We start from the raw sequence: 17661 nt of genomic DNA, 5'->3' as shown, positions 1-17661 counted from the left end.
TGGAATCCTCCTCACACAATGGACTGACGAACCTGGACTGTGTATTTGTTGGACATCATCTCGATGGAACTCTCAACTTCTCGTATACATGGATCTAATGTGAAAACTGTAAATTCATGGTATTCAGCTTTTAATGTTGTCATCTTTTCTTTTTTTTTTTTAATCTTTGTAAAAATGATTTTATTGTTATTTATCTATTCATATTAATTAATTTATTTTTATTTGTTTATTTATTTATTTATTTTAAGTCTACCAGAGGGTGGGATGGGTTCTAAATTTGTAAAGCTGCTTTTTGTTTTATACTAATGTTCCCTGAAGAAAATTCAATTAACCAGTTGTTAACAAAAAAATATGCCACATAGCAACGACATGTGACAACAGTGTCGCATATTAATGTCTGAAATATTTATGCCAGCATAATGCACAGTACGTATTATAAGTATGCAAGTATTTCATTTTGAACATAGGCTTTATTTGCTAGATTTAAGTCTGCGATCTGCGGTGTTTGTGCAGTTATCTTCCTGTTGTTTTCCTCTTCAGGATCTGTTTTTCTTTGGAGCAGCTGTTGAATTCATTGTTTTAGCATTCACATATTCAAGTACATGAGCCAGGCCATATGGTGGCAAATCACTGAGCCAGGACTGGAGAGATAGATAAAGATAGAGAAAAGCACACAAAAAATTCTTTACTTGCCCTCTCGCTTTCTTTTTCGTCTTATCATTAGCACTGCTATTAGTCATACTGTTGTTACGGTTGTTTAAAGTGAAGGTTGATTGCTTTCGAAGCGTATTTATGCCCCACAGTGCCGAGAGTGTAGGCAGGATTGAGTGTGTGCGGACAGGCACATTTTTCACCTGTTCACCTCCTCTTATCCAGGCTGCTGTTCAAGGTCTCGGGTCCTTACAATGGCCCAGACACAAATGCAGCCACCCAAAGAGTGAAATGACACGGCAATTTCAACATCCATCTCGCTGCATATATTGACTATGCACAAGAGAAGTGCTCCCACTAGAAAGCTATTTGTGCGCTTTGAAATCCAGAAAGGCTAACAATGGCCTTATTTGTACTGCAAAAAGTCTGTTTGAGGGATGATATAGGCAGCTGTGAACCCTTAGTTCCGTCAAAAAAATAGAAACATGAATCGATAGGTGTGTGTTTATCTGTTTACATGTATTTGTGTGTGTTTATACTGATTTTATTTGTGTTAAATAACAATACACTTCCATCTTTGATAGCAGCAAGAGTGGCATACTTTGACAAAAGAGTAACTATAGCAACCTTCCTCCTTTGCTTTATTGACAGAGTGACGGTTTTAATGTTTCTGAATGAAATGTGGCCAATGAACTTTCTGAATAAGTCTGGATGCCAGTTATGAGCCAAATCTGGGCTCGGGGAAGGAGTTATGCAGCCGTAACCAAGGGCATGGATCAGAGGGGTCATCTATCTCCGGTACCTGTTTTCCGAGGCAGACGGGCCCTTGCCTCCAGTGTGTTTATTATAGCCTGTATATTATCAGACACTGTGGATTCCACCGGTAGTCCCTGAAAAACTTTATGAGTTCCCTTTATAGAATACATAGAGAAATTCATTGCATAGCATTGTCTAAACCTCAGAGCCAAAAAAAGCAATCCAACAGTGTTTAACTGCTACCAGCAGTAATATAACTGTTAATATAGTAACATTAAGTTAACTAGTTTTAATAAAGACAAAGAGTTTAATTAATATGATTAAATTGATTATTTAATTAATTAAGTAATTGTTTATTCTAAATCATTAAAAAATTTAAGGTAGGGCCAGTACAAAGTTATTCTTAGATGAAACTGGAAGCCTGTAAAACCTGTATTATGGAATTATAACACATGCTAATTTGTTTTTCAGGTCCCTAGAAAGCCTTTTTTTGAGGAACATGAAATTACCACTTTTTACAACTGGGTTTCATTTGTGAAAGTTATGATATCATTATATTTGACAAGCATATTTGCAATAATCTGACTAGATTTCCCCACATGTGGTTTGGCTGTTTAATACAAGAAAAGCTCTACAGGAAGAGGTCTGTTCAGCCAAATGTATGAGAGTTATATAGTTTTGGACTGTATGAGAATTGAAAAAATGAAATGATAAAATCTAACTAGCGTCTGCCTATTTTTATTAAGTGGTTGAAAGCAGGACCCCATTAGGAGTCTCTATGGTTTGTCTCTCCCCCTCCCTCTCTCCTCTCTTTCTGTGTGAAGTGCTTATTATAAATGTTCCATATGTTCTACATTAGAGCTAAGCTCAAGTGTAGTGTAGATAGATGCTAATATAATCAACTAGCCCCACTTACAAATACACTCCCTCAGGACTACAACCAGCCCCCGCCCCCCACACATTATATATATATTATCTCCTGCCTAGTCGTTAATCAGATATTCTACAAACTGTTTTAGCTGGTTTGAGAGGCACTTTGCTGTGTTTAGACAATATTGCATCAGGATTTCAATCGGTCAGAATGGTCATAATGAAAATACAGCTCTTGTGAAACTGGTGTAACTTGCAGATCATTTTTTGTTTAGTTTATTTAATAGCTTATTTAATATAAAAAATAAAAAAAATTTGTGAGGGTTGGGGTTATACTCTAAACTTACAATTTTCTCATAATAATATCCAAAGGAGTTATTTACACAAGGCCTTCTGCCAATCTCCTCTTCAGATGTCGCTGTATGCCGTAGCATTGAGATTCATCCTCGCTAGAGTTGCTGCTTAGCTGTTAATAGTTAATTAGCAGCAACTGTCCACATACATTTGGCCATTTGTGTTTGGTTTCCCTCTGTATATTTCTTGTCAGCAGTACTTGTGTAGGTATAAATGCCGTGTGTCATCGGGGCAGGTAGTATTATGGATTGTTGAGTGATTGATTCCACTCTTTTCCTGAGAGATTTCTTGTAATGCTGATTTTAAAATAGCTCACCTTTCCATATTGGCTTTTTATGCCGATTCTGAGGATGCAACAGTCGAGTGTTACACTTATCTTCCCCCGACTGAAACGCATAATGTATCGTTTTTATGGATTGCTATGACAGCGCTCGTAAGAGAGCAACGACAGAGTCGGCATTCATTAGTACCTTGAGGATGTGACAATCGAAATTAGATCCCTGTGATGCACCGGTCCATATTTCATCTCAAACCTGGAGGCCTTTCGCTGCTTACATCCCGCGTTAGGTAACCCATGCTTCATGCAAAATGCCGCTGTCAGAGTGTTCTAGCTTGGATTAATGTGATATTCTGCACATTCGATTTGTGCTTCTGCTGTTTTCTTGGCTTTTTCCCAGGCTTTTACCTCACCCTTTCCCTGCTCTCCGTTCTGGGTCAGCGAGTGTGTGTCAGTGTGAAAGGACGGCTTGTTCATTTGGTGTCACCCTGCTGTTAACCAGATACAGTTACTGAGGTTAAACCTCGTCATCTACCACTGCCACGATCTAACTGAGCCAAGCCTGTGGTTTGTGCACAGGAGTGCTGTTAAACTAAAGGACATGCCAAAAGCGGCACACACAAGCGCACACACTGGGCATCGATGGTAAAGACTCATCTGGAAGAAAAACAGACTGTGAGTGTAGCCAAGCGAGTCTGCACCAGCTGATCAGTGTGTGTTTGTGTGTGTGTGTACTTGGAGAAAAAGCAAAGAAACATAGTCAATTTACTCATCAAGCCAAAATGTCGAAACTTCAAATCCTTTGTCCACTAATGTGACTCAAATCAATAAACTACCCGTGATGTCGATAGGCCGAGTGCTCCTTCTGAAACTCATCCCACAGCTTGCAGCTTCATTTCTAAATGCACAGCTTTAAGCGGCCAATATTAAGACACCCGGCATGCATTTTTCTACACAGTAGTAGTTATACATACATACGGCTGTCTAAACACCATCTGCGATGTTCAGAGAAGTCGTAAATGCTGCAGAAATCCAAAACAAATCTATACATTTCTTAGATTTCATTTTTCTTGCATTGATTCACTATCAAAAATATAGACGGCCAATGTTTAAACATTCACAAACTTATTTCCAAACTATGAATTTTGAACTATGACGATTACATAGCCTACTTGCATTAAAAGTCATCAGTCTTGTCTGTACTATTAATTTGACTTTTGAAGACAGATTAGTTCTCCACATTTACCATTATTTAGCTTGTCATTTCTTTCTTGTCATTCGCTTTCTTCTATGGGACACAAAAGCAGATGTTTGGCAGAATGATCTTTTCTATACAATGAAAGTAAATAGGGACTAAAACTTCAATAATGGAAAAATGGGCTTGTCAATTGAATTTCATTTATTCCAATTATTGAGCCATGCTAATTACAATTAGTCACATTATATCAATATTTGTTTAGAGCAGCCCCAAGAAGAAGATGATTCAAGCACATTGTTGAGGCAGATGAGTGAAGTTAATATATAGTTTTATTTTCTCATAACTTCACAGCAGTCCACATTGCAATCAAGTTGTCAGTCTGAGGTAGATTTAGAGACTATTCGCACAGAAAGTATTATGTCTGTGCTATTTCTTAAATTTTGGTCTGTGTATACATGCAGATTTTGTATACACAGAGTTTTGGTCGTTGTGTTGCATCTTATGGTTTTCAGCATCTCATGCCGTGTTTTTAAGTTGCATTGTCAAGTTCAATTTTAAAAAGCGTGTTTCAAGACCCTTGTGTTTAGTACCATTCCGTTCTGCTCCAGCTGTTTTTTTTAACAGAAAAATGTATGCGGCTTCTCTGTTTCTGTGCCATCTGATAGTTTGGTGAGACTTGCAAAAATATGCTGATATTATAACATACAGCTTGGATTGCTCTGATGGTAGGAAAAATTCATTAAGGAATTTATGTAAGGGGACATGATAATTGTGTTCATTTGAGATTTATTTATAATTAATGATTAAATGCACTTTTTTAAATCAGTTTGTACATTTTAATTGTATTTTTTATAGTTCATCATGCTAAACTAACAGAAAGATTAATTGTGTAAATTTTTGAATGCATTGAGAAATGGTATAATTGGTTAAATGTTTTTTACAATTAACGATTGTGTTAATTTTTTTAAAACATTTTTATCCTTTTTTTTTTTTTTTTTTTTAGTAGTTAACCATACTAAGTGAACTGTTCCTTTAAAAGGCTCTTCTTTGACACACACATAATTACATTAACACTGTGCCGTTCTATCCCTGGCACACTGAAAGTTCTGGAATCCAACGGACACTCAACTCAAGTTTGGCAAGAGCTGAGGGGTTTTATATAGACTCACATTAATCTTGTGGCCTTCAGAAAAAAAAAGCCTTATTAACCCACATAACCAGAATAAGATAATTACCTTTGTTACTCCTCTTCTGTGTTTAATTCTCGGCGGGGGTTGTGATGTGTGTGTGTGTGTGTGCATGTGTATAGGAGGGATACTATAATCTATGAATTATTAATACATTATTATCTCTTAATTAAGACTTATCATTTTTCTGACATTTTAATATTGCAGATGCCTAGGAACTGTTGTTTTTTTTTCCTTCTTTTTTAAGCCCGCGGGGTGTCATGTCAGCAAAAACATAATATAGTCACAATATGGGCGAGAAACCGTTCAACTGCAAGCTGCACATGAGGAATACAAAGATGTGTTAAAGGAAATCCCAAAATATGAACCTCTGTATATTAAGCTTGCTGTTCAAAACAGGGTTGAAGAGAACAGTCTCCTTCACTACAAATAAAGGAAATGCAAAGTAGGATGCGCTGAGACTCAGCCAATCAATGCAGATTACAGCAGTGAAGGGATGGACTCAAACGATGACATGTATTCCACTTCGAGAGCCACGTGCGAACACGTAATACACATCAAAGTGACTTTGATCACTGCAAACACAAACACACTGTTGCAGGTAAACAGGGCAGAGAAGGAGAATAGCTCTTTAGAATGGAATACTAACATAGGCTGTTGCTTACTGCATATTTTACAGTATATGATGTAAACTGACCACTGTTTTGTGTGAAACTGTATGCAATATGCAATGAGAAACGTCTCAAATGGCAGTATGCAACTTGCTATGTTCACCCAAAACTGAAAATTTGCTAAACTCACCCTCAGGCCATCCAATATGTAGATGAGTTTGTTCCTTCATCAGAACAAATTGTTTTTAAGAAGAAGTTTAGCGTTACATCACTTGCTCACCAATGGATCCTTTGTAACAGTTTAAAGTTAATAATGTCTTGATGAATTTGTTAATTACAAACTTGCAGCTTTTTGCTTCCAAAGATGTTAATTGACGGAGTGATTGAAGTTGTATGGATTATCATGTGGATTATTATGTTTTTATCAACTGTTTGACTTCTTCTTCTGACGGCACCCATTCACTGCAGAGGATCCATTGGTGAGCAAGTGATGTAATTTCTCCAAATCTGTTCGGATGAAGAAACAAACTCATACTTGGATGGCCTGAGGGTGAGTACATTTTTGCAAATTTTCATTTTTGGGAGAACTACTCCTTTAATTTAGCAAGTGCAGTCTATTTATCTCAGAAATAAATGTGGTTATTTAAATCCAGGTTTGAGTAAAAAATGTCACATAATTGTAGCAGCTCAAAATATGTTTCTTAGGAACTGAGTGCCTGAGAGCAAAGATGGCAGGTTGCAGGTTGTGTATTTCAGAGGCTGAATACTCCAGCTGAGCATCTGCTATTGAGATGAATGGGAATGCTATCGTGCTCTCCAGGTATTTAGACCTCCTTGGGTGTAACTTATGTGTTGAGCATCAGGGTCGAAATCACATTTAAATGTCAAATTTCATTATGGTGTTCACTGTATCTTATCCCCATGGACAAACATGAGCACAATTGCATTAAAGTGATTGGCACCAGTCAAACATTATCAAATCAAAACATGCAAATCTGTCACTGGTGTTGTATCCTTTCAAAAGATACTAACATGTACCATTTAGGCACTAATATGTACATTTAAGGTGCTAATATGCACCCCTTAGGGGTCTTTTGAAAGGGTACCAGCCCAGCGTCAGCTTTTGTATCTTTTTTCCTGAGAGTGTATTTTAGTGCTGAAATCTGCTACTATGCTGTACCTTCAGTCGATTTTCAGTCACATTATGTGTTTGGATATAGTTATAGCATTTGAAATAGTAACAAAAACCACACAATTCTTCCTCTGTTGTGAGTTTCAGCACAGACCATAAAAAATGCCACTTAAAATAAAATAAACATAAAATAAACATTATTACTGAAATAAAATAAAATATAAAAAGCATTTTACATATTTAATTTACATATTTCAGCTACTTGCTGCAGCAACGTTTTTTTTTTTAGTTTAGTTTAGATTAAATTGTGGAAATAAAATAGCATAAAAATAATAATAATAAAAAAATAATTAAATAAATGAATAAACTAAAAGTAGTATATAAAAATTAATAAATACTATATGTAGACAAAACAAAAACTAAAAAATTACAAACAACAAAATTATTAAAACTAAGTATAATTAAAGTGAAAACAGAAAATATAAAAATATTATAGTATAGATGTATATCAATGACACTAAAATAATACACGTTCAACAACATTAGGTTGTGCACCTATCAGCTTAAAGGTCATTTGAACTAATAAGGCTAATATTTTTATTGAAGTCATAAAATCATCTTCTATGCAGTTACAGGATTTACATATAGTAATAGTGTTTTATCTTAATTTATAATGTTTTGTTTTAATTTTATTCTTATGTCTATCCCAGCATATGAATCTTTTATCTCGGCTTATTATGCAGAAACAAATATAAGTATCCAATTCCTATGATTTCCCTAAATGGCATAAGTTTGTGGGAGGGACTATCTGTTTGCTGACCAATGACAGATGACTGTTTTGAAACCTGTTTGAAAACAATCATTATTTATGCAATTCCAGTTGGTTGTACAGTGGCACAGGAATGTTGCTATTCAATTTTGTTTTCCTATAGATTTTTGTTATTTTTGTCTTGTATTTTTTTTTCTTTCTTTAAAAAATCTTCCACTGCAAAACATTGAAGATATTGCAGACATGTTCTCATTTATGCTATTTGAACCTGTTCTGCATTGTGTCTGTCCTTACCTCTTCACTTCCTGCATTTATTCAACTACAAACCTGATGAAATGACAAAAGACCTTTTAAGAGTCCTGAAAAAATCACCTACTGTATGAAAAATGAATACTCTCTGTTGGGGGAAGGCTTAAAATAGCTTCTAAAACCTCTTGTGACATTTTCCTTTCCGTTCTAATTTCCGTTAAAATTATATTAGACCCAGACACTATGACAGACAGATGGAAACACAAAGAGGCAGACAGATAAACAGATCAGCGGACTAACTACAAGGCCATGGAAAGAGACCTTTTTGTTGTTTATTCTAACGTATGCTACAGTGTATGTTTTTAACATAATTTAGAGAGTCATTTAATCACAGGGAGGTTGTTTAAACATCCACTAAAATGATTTTGAAACTGCTGGTTAAAAGTAATTGTAAAATCCTTCAAAAAATTCAGAGAAAATATCTAGCACTATGTTTGCAGATTAAAATATTTTTATACAGTATGTAAAAATCAGGTTTAAAATACTTTTTCAGGCTACTGTATTGGATTTTGTAACAACACTGTAAAAAATGACCGTGAATTTAATGGTAAAAGACTGTAAAAATGCTACAGTAAAAACCTGTTAAATGGTTAACGGTAAGTTCCCCTACTACAGGTGCATCTCAATAAATTAGAATGTCGTGGAAAAGTTCATTTATTTCAGTAATTCAACTCAGATTGTGAAACTCGTGTATTAAATAAATTCAATGCACTGAAGTAGTTTAAGTCTTTGGTTCTTTTAATTGTGATGATTTTGACAAAAACAAATCTCAACAAATTAGAATATGGTGACATGCCAATCAGCTAATCAACTCAAAACACCTGCAAAGATTTCCTGAGCCTTCAAAATGGTCTCTCAGTTTGGGTCACTAGGCTACACAATCATGTGGAAGACTGCTGATCTGACAGTTGTCCAGAAGACAATCATTGACACCCTTCACAAGGAGGGTAAGCCACAAACATTCATTGCCAAAGAAGCTGTTAATAAGAAGCTGTAAGGAATAATAAGAAGCTGGAAGGAAAAAGTGTGGAAGAAAAAGATGCACAACTAACCCGAGAGAACCGCAGCCTTATGAGGATTGTCAAGCAAAATCAATTCAAGAATTTGGGTGAACTTCACAAGGAATGGACTGAGGCTGGGGTCAAGGCATCAAGAGCCACCACACACAGACGTGTCAAGGAATTTGGCTACAGTTGTCGTATTCCTCTTATTAATCCACTCCTGAACCACAGACAACGTCAGAGGCGTCTTACCTGGGCTAAGGAGAAGAAGAACTGGACTGTTGCCCAGTGGTCCAAAGTCCTCTTTTCAGATGAGAGCAAGTTTTGTATTTCATTTGGAAACCAAGGTCCTAGAGTCTGGAGGAAGGGTGGAGAAGCTCATAGCCCAAGTAGCTTGAAGTCCAGTGTTAAGTTTCCACAGTCTGTGATGATTTGGCGTGCAATGTCATCTGCTGGTGTTGGTACATTGTGTTTTTTGAAAACCAAAGTCACTGCACCCGTTTACCAAGAAATTTTGGAGCACTTCATGTTTCCTTCTGCTGACCAGCTTTTTGAAGATGTTGATTTAATTTTCCAGCAGGATTTGGCACCTGCCCACACTGCCAAAAGCACCAAAAGTTGGTTAAATGACCATGGTGTTGGTGTGCTTGACTGGCCAGCAAACTCACCAGACCTGAACCCTATAGAGAATCTATGGGGTATTGTCAAGAGGAAAATGAGAAACAAGAGACCAAAAAATGCAGATGAGCTGAAGGCCACTGTCAAAGAAACAACCTGTCCTCCAACCAATACGCCCGTATAGGTCGTTTGAACAAATCCCTGAAATACGACCCATCAGAGCGTATACTACAATTGCGCCCCTATCGGCAACAAGACATTTTCATATTAATGTTTTGTACTCTTTTATCTGCATTATAGTTTAGGGGTAGGGTTAGGTGTGGTCATTCATACGAATTAGCCACCTAGTAAAATATGTACGAATACTGTGAGATCGGTGTAAAAAGTCCACACATTTAAATAAACACGCATTTTGATTGGTAATGACAGTCATACGTCATTTCATGACGACAGATGCAACACGAGACTGTCATTATTTTTACGCGCACTAGAGGGCGCTTAACTTTAAAACGTAAATATAGGTCGTAATAAGGGCTTGCATAAACCTATAGGGTCGTTTTTTGTTGGAGGACAGCCTCCAAAGAAACCTGGGCTTCCATACCACCTCAGCAGTGCCACAAACTGATCACCTCCATGCCACGCCGAATTGAGGCAGTAATTAAAGCAAAAGGAGCCCCTACCAAGTATTGAGTACATATACAGTAAATTAACATACTTTCCAGAAGGCCAACAATTCACTAAAAATATTTTTTTTTTATTGGTCTTATGAAGAATTCTAATTTGTTGAGATGTGAGCCAAAATCATCACAATTAAAAGAACCAAAGACTTAAATTACTTCAGTCTGTGTGCATTGAATTTATTTAATACACGAGTTTCACAATTTGAGTTGAATTACTGAAATAAATGAACTTTTCCACGACATTCTAATTTATTGAGATGCACCTGTACAGTGAAAAACTGCATTGGACATTACATGTAATTGTACGGTAGTATACCGTTTTTGGAAGTAGAAAAAGAATGTATTTAGTGAATAACAGTAAATTGACATTCCCAGAATTCCCTGCGTTACATTTCAAATTTGATGTTTTTTTTGTTTGTTTTTGTTTTTTTAAATAGCTATGTTTCTTCTTAGTTTTTTTCTGATCAGTTTTGTACATTAGGGCTGTATGTTGCATCTAATGTTGTTAAATTAATGTTTATTGCATCATTTCAGTTTCATGTGTGTTACCATGATGGTGTTTAGTGTTTGTGTGAATGACACTGTTCACCTTTTATATATGTTAATTAGGTGTGTAATGATACACGTATTCGCATTGAACCGTTCGGTACACATTATAAACCGAACATTTCGTTGCACTAATCCTATTACATTTGGAAAATAAAAGAGCTTAAAATGTTTGAAATATAATGTACTGCTACGCTCAACAAGACAGCCCAAACGACGTAATAGGCAACTGTACTGTATGCATACAGTGCTGTATGCCCCGCAATAACCTCCCCATGCTGGGGTGCGTCGAAAGACGATGATCTTGTATCGACGATAGCTAGAGATATTGTCAAAAACATAAATTATTGGCACTATTAAGAGGTATATGCCTGTTACATTCTTATTTTTATTAGGCCTATTATTAAGTTACTTTTATTAAATTATTAAATTAAAATTACAATTAATTTGCCCCGCAGTAATTACCACATAACTGACGTGCTGCGAGGATAACAAAAGATTAGGCTATTTACTATTAGGCTATTAGGGGGGAATTATTGAAACCTTTTGCATTTGTGTTTCATGGTCGACCAGACTCAAAGCGAAACGGTGTAAGTTTCCAGTCTCTGGATCCAGGTTTTCGAGTGCAGTGTGTGGAGAGAGATTACTGTAGATGTGCAGTTCAGAATCGGCCTTACAAGAGATTGAGCTGTATGACATCAGCGGAGTGGGCAGCAGATACTGGAAGTTATAAAAACACGTGGACAGTAACTGCAGGAGAGAACACTCTCCCTTGGGCAGGAGGAATATACAGAGCGAAATGTGTGTGGTTTTATGGATGAGAGAGGGAGAGAGAGGTAAAGAAACAGGCAAAACCAGAGAAAGAGTGTGTGTTTGTGTGTGTTTGTGTTCTGAGTGGGCTTTTCTTCTGCTGTGAACCTCCTCATTGTTATGCAACTCACAGAGCGAGAGACTCACCCTGGACAGGACAGCAAAGTGTTTTGGAAAAGACTCTCTCCCTCTCTCTCTCCCACTCACACACACACACACACGCACATACATACACACCAGTGCACACACCTGGGTCTCAAGGCTGTCTCTTTTCAGAACGCGTGGATAAAATGCACACACATACGCACACTCTCTATAAGTTTAAAGAAATAGTTCACCTAAAAATTATTTTGTCGTCATTCACTCACCTTCCTGTTGTTCCAAACCTGACTTTCATTCTTCTTGGAACATAAAAATAATTGTTCCATAATGTCCTGGTTTGCTGGTTAAAATGCAATGATGTGATTTGAGTCAGTTGTAAATAAATGATGATTTATTTAATGTAGATTTATTGTTATAATGTACCATTTTCTACTCTACTTTTTCTCTTTTTTTGACAGCTTGTGCCATACATGTATATGGTCATTGTTAATATGTAAAAACAAAACAAAACAAACAAATATATATATTATTATATATATATTATTAAAAATAATATATATATATATATATATATATATATATATATATATATACACACACACACACACATACTTTTATGTATCTTTTATCAATTGATTTTATATATCTTTTTATCAACCGAAGTTTTCAGAAGTCATGCAATAACTTTTCAGACTGAAATTGAATTTGTTATTCACCGAACAGCTTTCCTTCTGCAGTAGCTGTCAAATCTCATTTGCATTCACGTGCATTCAGATATGACCAGTGGCTATGTTTACATGTACACCAATGTAATCAGAGAGCAAAAAAAAAAAAAAAAAGAGTACATGTCTACATCTTCAATGCCATTTACCCCTACCCAAAACACAAAATGTTCATTTAAAAATGTAAAAAAATAGTAGGTCTGTTTGTTGCAGCTATTTATTATTTGCCTGCTTCAGTTGCAGAATCCTTTGTATTTGGAAGGGATTCTTTTATTTAGTGTTTTTTTACCCTACATATATCCCATGTCTTCATTTTTAGTGTTTTCTTACCATCGGTAAAACACATGTCCATGTCACATAAAGCTGTAAAAATAAACTTTTTATTGTTGTCCCCAAAAGAGTGGCTTCTCATAGCTGTCACTGAAATTCACAGGGCTTCAGGCAACATTTTTATTAGTGGACCCCTTTTCCTTAGGCCAGATGAGTAGGCTATACCATAAAGGACCCAAGTGGGGCCCCCTGATCACATGGCCTTGGACAGCATTCTCAGTTGCTGGCGGCCATGTGGTTTTTTCTATTCTGCTATGATTTCAAACCTGTTCATGAGTGAAAAACTGCAACACTAGTACATGGTGGAATAAATGCAATTAAAGCATAAACATGCTTGTGTACTGCACATTTTACTGTGATTATGGTTACTCTAATTATAAGCATAATCACATTAGCATAATTACAGTATTCCCTTTCCATGAGGTCCAGCTTAACCACAGTATTGCTTTAAAGGAATACTAAATGAAAATGTGCTCAGCCTCAGGCCATCCGAGATGTAGATGAGTTTGTTTCTTTAGAAGAACAGATTTGGAGAAATGCAGCATTACCTCACTTGCTGACCGATCTGCAGTGAATGGGTGCCATCAAATTGAGAGTCCAAACAGCTAATCCACTTTAAAGCACACAAGTCCAGTCCATCAGTTAATATCTTGTGAAGCTGCGTGTTTGTAATTAAACTGCCATTAACTTGAAATGTCGCTTCTGGCCAAAATATGAGTCAATAATTCATGATAACATTTTCTCCAGTGAAAAAGTCCATGTTTTCCTTTCACATCAAAATCCTCTGACATATTTGTTTTGGACTGTTTTTTCTTGTAAACTGTGCTTGATCCATATATGTTTCACTCCTCAAGAAAGCAATATTAGGGATAGACCACTCATATTTAGCTGGAAGCAAGGTTTTGAGTTTAAAATGTCTCAATGATAGATTTATTACAGACACTCAGCTTTTCACTCCACAAGATGTTAATCGATGGACTGGAGACTTGATGATTACTTGGATGGCCTTGAATTTTCATTTTGGGTGAAATATTCCTTTAATGACATTTAGAAGGTGTAAGATTTTCAGTGAATTACAGAATAAATCTTCTTAGCACAAAACTGTAATTTCACTTCAGTTGCTTTTTGGCGCCTGAAATCGACTGGTCACATATAGTCACATGCTTTAATTGTATGAGGGGGAAAAAAAGCAATAACCATTCTGCCTTTTGCAGAAGAAAGAAAGTAAAGTTCTGGAGCGACGTGAGGGTGAGTAAATGATGACAGAATGTTTATTTTTGGGGGGTGAGCTATTCCTTTAACTGAAGATGTGCCTAAATACATGCAGCCCACCACAGTATTTACGCGCGCGCGCACGCAGGCTTGGCTTTTGGGGCGGACTTTAGGACCACGGAGAGTTCTCCCACAGCAGCGAGCGCACACAGCCCGTCTTGAAGAGGAAACCCCCACAGGAGCTCTAGCTGCCGGATACCTGAGACATCTCAAATCATCCCTCTGACCGACGAGCGCACGGCGCGCCACGGAATGCGCAGGAGCGACCGACTGTCCGCTGGACGAGGGCGCACGGTCAAGCCATGGGTCCTTCTTCAGCAGCTTTGAGTTCTTAATGCATTATGATGTCCTAAAGTCATAGAGACCCCTGGAAATCCTTTGAATTCTCCTTAAGGCAGCGTCTGTATTGGAATAAACTATCAGCTGATCAATTTTTCTGTTCGGATGGATGATTTGGACAGATTCCTCATTCATCGTGATGCGCGTTCATTCCGTTTCCAAGTGTCTTATTGACTGACCGCGGATCAATTTTTGGACGTGGGCTGACGGTAAGCTCGCGCTCTGTTTTAGTTACCCATGCGAAGTTTGAAGTGTGTGTTTTTGGAGAGGTTTCATGGTGATGCGGGGGCGGCGAGTTGATTTGCTTCGGCTCGTGAAGATGCCTATGTACTCTAACCTTTACACAATATCGAAATCGTGTAAATGTGTAGTTTGATGCTTAAATAATGACAACTCATTTTCATCAAGGCAGAATTGCAGCGTGAGACCTGTCAACAACATGTCCGGATCAAATTTCACCTAAATTTAATAAAATAAATAGGCAATTATGTTTTGTGAAAGAAGACAATGAGCCAGATATTTTGTATCAGTAAGATCTGATTGTTTTGTGACATTATTTTCATGACTATTTCACGACTATTCAAACCCCCTTAATATTATTAATGCGAAAACATTATTATATATTGCTATAGATGTAGGCTAATTATATAAAAGTAAAGTGTGGTCTTTTGCTGTCCTACTTATATGCTACATATTTTTCAAAATCAAGGTGTCTGGGCAGGATGTTTCTCATTAGGCTACTGTATTACAGTAATGCGACTCCAATAAGAATCTTCATTGATATTTATGAGAATTTTAAACAAACTAATAAGTAAAACATTCGATATGAGGGCGAACATATGCTTCACTGACATAAAAAAAAATAATGGCACGATATAGAAACGTCTTAATGGTTCTACAAGTACGCAAATATCTATAGTTTTTTTTTTTTTCAATTCATGGTACAATATAACACGTACATTTGTTCTTCGGATTTACCCACACCTAAAAGCAGCATTTCAGGTGGGAATCAGTTAAGATCTCAGTGAGAGCCGCGGACTTTGCATACGCGCAAAAACAAGACAAGGTCTTAATCGTGGTGTTTTTATTACTGACAAAACGAAGGATTTAACATTTTATTCCAGTTGTGCGATCTATTGGCAAACCACTGTTATATATAATCTCGTTTTGGTTTTGTTTGACTCCAAATAAATTTAGAAAACGCGACGTGATGTGAGGCAGCGTTTGAGATGGCTTGTTTAAAGGCGGTGTTTGCGGGAGTATTGCACCCTCCTGCGATGGTACGGACAGAACACACGCACACACACACACACACTCACTCTCTCTCACACACACACTGCAGTGGCGTCTGATCACAGTCTGCAAGAGAGTGAGCGAGAGAGAGTGCGCAGGAGAAACTGTGCCGACACCGGCTGGTACACATTAGACCTCTCGTGGGCTTTTCACACTTGAAATTGTAAACCCAGGGTCATTTTTATTCCAGGGTTAACTGAATCCCTCCTGGGTTATCTTGTTCACTGTTTCCCACTGCCTGTTCACTGCCTTGGGTTAGTCATTAGTCTCAGGTTACGAAATTTCACTCTTCACATTTTGTGAACAGCGGGTTATCGTTCTTATTTGCATATTTATGAGGTCAGTAACATTGATTGGACAAATACTGCACGCGTCCTGTCATGTATGGACTTTTCGGACCAGTGTTGTAAAAAAACCGGTCTCTTCCTCACTTTTGTGCAGTCACTGCACAACCTTTTAAATATTTTCAACATTTTTCCCCTCAGACGCTAAAATTAAGTGTGTGCAAGTTTATGTTTCATTAATATTTCATGAGGAAGGCGATTGCTTAGTTTATGATTGGTTGACTTATGTTATTAAACAATTTACCGGAGCATTTTAATATCGCATTATTGGGCTTTCCATGCTTGAAATTGTGAACCCAGGGTCATTCCTAATATTGGCTAAACGTTAAACTGGGTTATTTCACTGTACGTTTTTAAACGATGAGTCGACGTAGTTATTTGCATATTTATGAGGTTAGTAGCATTGATTGGACAACTACAGTGCGTGTAGTGTAAATGTCGCCATGCAGATCCATTCTGGTTGTTTAAAGCCTTATAAAGCATACAGCAAAACAATACTTAAATACTTTCTTATGATCACCGGTTAATACATTTGTGTTGCGGTTCTATATTTCCCCCTCAGTTTCCCCTCTGGAGACTAAACATAGCATGAAAGTTTATGCAACATACAAAGCTCATGAATATTTAATGAGGTAAGATCTGTTCTTTTTATAATTGGTTCTCTGTTGCTAAACAACTCACTGTAATATTTCAGCACAACATCATTTCTCACTGCATACCAGTTCATTAAATGTTAGCACTGCAAAGCCTAAAGCAGGGCTTCATAACCCAGGGTTAAAAGCCTTACTAACACTATTTCGAAATAAGTGTGAAAGTTGCTTAACCCAGGGTTAAAATTGGCCTTAACCCAGTTAAGCGTAGCGTGAAAAGCCTTTTGGCTAGCCTAGTGTTGCTGTTACAATCCAAGGCTCATGTGAGAACACACCCAAGGCATGAGGATTACGCTCGTCATGGATGCAGATTCATAAATTCACATTGCCCTCTTTTACCTCGTGCCACCTGCAAAAATTCTCATCCGAACGCATAGACTTCCTCCATTTGATGCATTATCAGTATAAACAAGCCAATCTCCTAATGCTAATGATTACTTTAGCTTATTCCCTCAAATGTGTGCCTAGAATACACAGATGAAACGTTGGCGAAAATTGTCTCTGACAGCGCCATTGACTCCTCTTAAAGGGACTGTCACTCAGGTTTGAATGTGGTATGGGGCACAGCCTGGGTTTATTGTGTCGTTGTGTGTGCAGTTATAAAGAATGCATCGAGTCCCATGGTGGGGCTCCTATTGCCTAAGGTGAGTTTGAAGATGGACCCACACACACTTCCCTACTTAAGTTTCCAAAGAGATCTGGCTATAGCGCATGCCATTACCGGCAGCGTTTGGATGGCCTATTAATAAACAAGGCATGTTCTGTCATGGGCTTTACTGAATGGCCAGGGGCATCGGTTAGCCACTTGTCGATAAAATCTGTGAAGTAGAATCTGCACAA

General features: G+C 37.2%; 1 protein-coding gene across 5 annotated transcripts in view; it reads left to right on the top strand.

Annotated features, from left to right (window-relative positions):
• Window positions 1–17661, top strand: part of il1rapl1a (interleukin 1 receptor accessory protein-like 1a) — a 99656-nt gene that overhangs the window by 11531 nt on the left and 70464 nt on the right. For 3 of the 5 annotated variants that reach the window (XR_009272935.1, XM_058788010.1, XM_058788013.1), the window contains exon 1: window positions 14393–14743. The exons of 1 other annotated variant lie outside the window; for it this stretch is intronic. The gene's annotated coding sequence lies outside the window, so the exon portion shown is untranslated. Of the gene's footprint in view, window positions 1–6372; window positions 6455–14392; window positions 14744–17661 lie in introns of those variants that run through there. One more of the 5 variants, XM_058788011.1, reaches the window with a different exon arrangement.

Source organism: Onychostoma macrolepis, chromosome 09, assembly GCF_012432095.1.
Source record: "Onychostoma macrolepis isolate SWU-2019 chromosome 09, ASM1243209v1, whole genome shotgun sequence".
Lineage (NCBI taxonomy): Eukaryota > Metazoa > Chordata > Actinopteri > Cypriniformes > Cyprinidae > Onychostoma > Onychostoma macrolepis.
This window is presented reverse-complemented; position numbering and strand designations above follow the sequence as displayed.